Here is a 3438-nt window from a genome sequence, read left to right as displayed (position 1 = left end):
ATATATATGTGTGTGTGTGTGTTAGTGTGTGTGTGTGTTAGTGTGTGTGTGTGTGTGTATACACCACGGGCTTCTTTCAGTTTCCACCTACCAAATCCACTCACAATGCTTTGGTCGGCCCGAGACCACAGTAGAAGACACTTGGCCAAAATGCCACGTAAAAGGACTGAACCCTGAACCATGTAGTTGGGAAGCAAGCTTCTTACTACACAGCCAGGCGGCGAGCTGGCAGAAACGTTAGCACGCCCGGTGAAATGCTTAGTGGTATTTCGTCTGCTGCTACGTTCTGAGTTCAAATTCCGCCGAGGTCGACTTTGCCTTTTATCATTTTGGGGTCGATTAAATAAGTACCAGTTACGCACTGGGGTCGATATAATCGACTTAATCCGTTTGTCTGTCCTTGTTTGTCCCCTCTGTGTGTAGCCCCTTGTGGGTAGTAAAGAAATAACACAGCCACGTCTATTCATACACATATACAATGTTCCGTGTTTATTCCGTTCTTGTCTTTTACAATTTGCGTCGGAGTGATAGTAAAACTAGAATGCTGAAACCAAACTTTTACGTATCATCACTACAATCTGAGTTCAAATCGCTCTGAGGTGAATTTGGCCATTCATAGGTATGTATGTACTTAACATGTACTGGATTTGATTCAAACCACTATACCCATCCTGAAATACAAATTCGTTTCTTTTCAATGAGACATCGTTATATTCGTGAAAAGGAATGAACATCACGGTGTCAACATCTCTATCATTAAAAAGTTCTCGAGTTTCTTGTATACTAAAGAAAAGGTAATGACGGTATTTGTAATTATTTCTATTCTTATGATTCTGTATTCATGTTAGCAAAAATTCAATATATTGTTAAAAAATCTTTGAAAACTTTAAAGGGGACACCCGGGATTGAACCGGGGACCTCTCGATCTGCAGTCGAATGCTCTACCACTGAGCTATATCCCCATGCGCTAAAGTGCCAGCATATATTTCTATTAAACCACTAAGCGTACTTGTTGATTCCTGGAAGTAGAATATTAGTCGTTTGTCAAATGCTTCCATGCATACACAAATGACAATCAAATACACACACACACACACACACATACACACACACACACACACACACATACACACACACACACACACACTCACACGTACTTCGTGTTTTCATATACACGAATACTTATAGCACTGATACTCTAGAAATTACGTAAACATCATCTTGTTCCAAGACTCGTTTACGAATCTATAGGAATTCTTTTCTTTTCTTTCTATCTCGTTGTAAACATACATGAAGTAACTTTCGAGACTATATTCCTTTTCGCAAATCACTTAGTACTCTTCATCCAAATATACAGTCCCAACGAACAGTCGGAAGTTGTGTAACTTTAAAACTCTGACAGCCGATTGCATCGACTCCGGTGCTAAAATGCTCTATTTTTATTGACTGCGAAAGGATGAAAGGCAAAGTTGACCTCGGCGGAATTTGAACTCAGAACGTGAAGACGGACGAAATGCCGCTGAGCATTTTGCCCGTTGTGCTAACCATTCTGCCAGCTCGCCGTTTTTCGAAGATGAGTAATAACAGTTGAAGAAAGATTGAGATAGTGATCCATGTTATTCAACGTACTGTGAACAGACCATACCTGATAATAACGATAAGGTAACAAATACATTTCCTGATGAGTTTCTGTTAACAATTGTATTTAGTTTCAGTGACAACAATACTGTTGCTGTTAAGCATTGGCTTCTCAGAACTGTGAATAAAAAGGTTCTCCAACTGTTACCTTTCCATCCTTTTTCCCAAGCAGAGTGCATGCAGGACCACATGTTGATCCGTTATTGTTTACATCCAGTCCAGCTTTGAGCATACGTACACAAATGCGCCCCAACCTGAATTTTTCTTTCTTTTAAAAAAAAATGGATATTTGTCAATGAAATTTTCTACAATTATATTTCAGATGGTTTAGAATAGTGGTTCTCAATCGAGGTCCATATGGGCCCTGAGGACCATATGATTTTGGAGGATCCACACAACAAAATAGTAAATAGGGGATTCACATTAGTATTTTAAGCGCCCCTGAGATAGTTTGCTTTAGATCAGTGGTTCCCAAACTTTTTCGCGCTCCCGCCCCCTAGACACCCAGGACACCTTCCTAGCAACCCCGCCCTAACTTACCATCACAAGCACAGACCTCTTTCTGAAACAAATTCAAAGCAATTTTATTTCACAGATTGTTGTTTTTATATGAATCGCTACCCCATTATCGTCCCAGTTTTCTTCAACGCCCCCTTGGAACTTTCCACCGCCCCCCAGGGGCAGTGGCAGATCTACTATCAAACTAATGAAGCTTAAGCTTCAGGGTTCCTAATATCCGAGGGGTCCCTCTGGTCAACATAATTTTTTCATTCTGTCAATATTACTCTTTTTGTATTTTGCCATGCAGACAGGGCCGATAAAACGAAATAGACTGAGAAAAAAGTTTAGTCTCTATATCAGTCCCCTAAAAAAGAATTGTGTCAGTGAAACGACAAAGAAAAGTTAAAAAAACAAAACATGTATGTATGTATGTATGTATGTATGTATGTTATCAATCAATTTCATTTCTGTATTTCTTGTCAATAGAGAAAGAGCCGGACTCTAACATAGATCCAAGGCTCCTTCATTGGAACTTTTATCAACATCAACTAGGTATTTGAGCATATGTGTGTGTGTGTGCCGTATTTGGTGTTAGTGTATGCGCAGATTTGTATGTTTGTTTTATGGATGCGTTTTTATGTATATATTTTCATGTGTAGATGCATGCATATGCATTTATGTGCTAAACTTTTGGAAAGTTTTACATCTTTACAGTTCCATTGATGGCTTGAATCTGTAGTCTTCTAATCAGCCTTTTTCTTTCAGGTTTTGAGAAACCTATTTTTTCCAGGTTTTTGTTGAGGCAGTTCGTTACATATCCCATTGCCCCAACAATCACGGGTATGAATATGAACTTGTAGTCTGGGTGGAGTATCTGCAAATTTCTCAGTAGCTCAGCATAGTTCTCTTTTTCTCTTTTTATGTATGTATGTATGTATGTATGTATGTATGTATGTATGTATGTATGTATGTATGTGTGTATGTGTGAATGAATGTACGTATGTATGAATGTATGTGCGTTTGTGTGTGTGTGAATATATATAGCGATATAAAGAAATAAACATAAAAAAGTTTTATTCTCTCTAGTTTAAGTTCCGTTTCAGACATCAGTCTCCATGTGCAGCATGGTGACAAAGAAAAGTAAAAGACATTCATGTATGTATGTAGTTTTATTTTCTAGTTGAATTCCTGTTTCCAATGTGACCTCAAACTGACCGTTTCAAAGCAAAGGCACACGCACACACACACGCACACGCACACGCACACGCACACACACACACACACACACACACACACACA

At 38.9% G+C, this 3438-nt stretch overlaps 1 non-coding gene across 1 annotated transcript; it reads right to left on the bottom strand.

The window, feature by feature from the left end:
* Positions 1-890: 890 nt before the first annotated feature.
* On the bottom strand, positions 891-962 carry Trnac-gca (transfer RNA cysteine (anticodon GCA)). Its single transcript has one exon. It is a non-coding gene; the product is annotated as a tRNA-Cys (tRNA).
* Between the last annotated feature and the right edge of the window lie 2476 nt (positions 963-3438).

This window comes from Octopus bimaculoides, chromosome 4 (genome assembly GCF_001194135.2).
Source record: "Octopus bimaculoides isolate UCB-OBI-ISO-001 chromosome 4, ASM119413v2, whole genome shotgun sequence".
Taxonomy (NCBI): Eukaryota; Metazoa; Mollusca; class Cephalopoda; order Octopoda; family Octopodidae; genus Octopus; species Octopus bimaculoides.
Note: the sequence above shows the minus strand (reverse complement) of the source record. Positions and strands in the feature narration are given on the sequence as shown.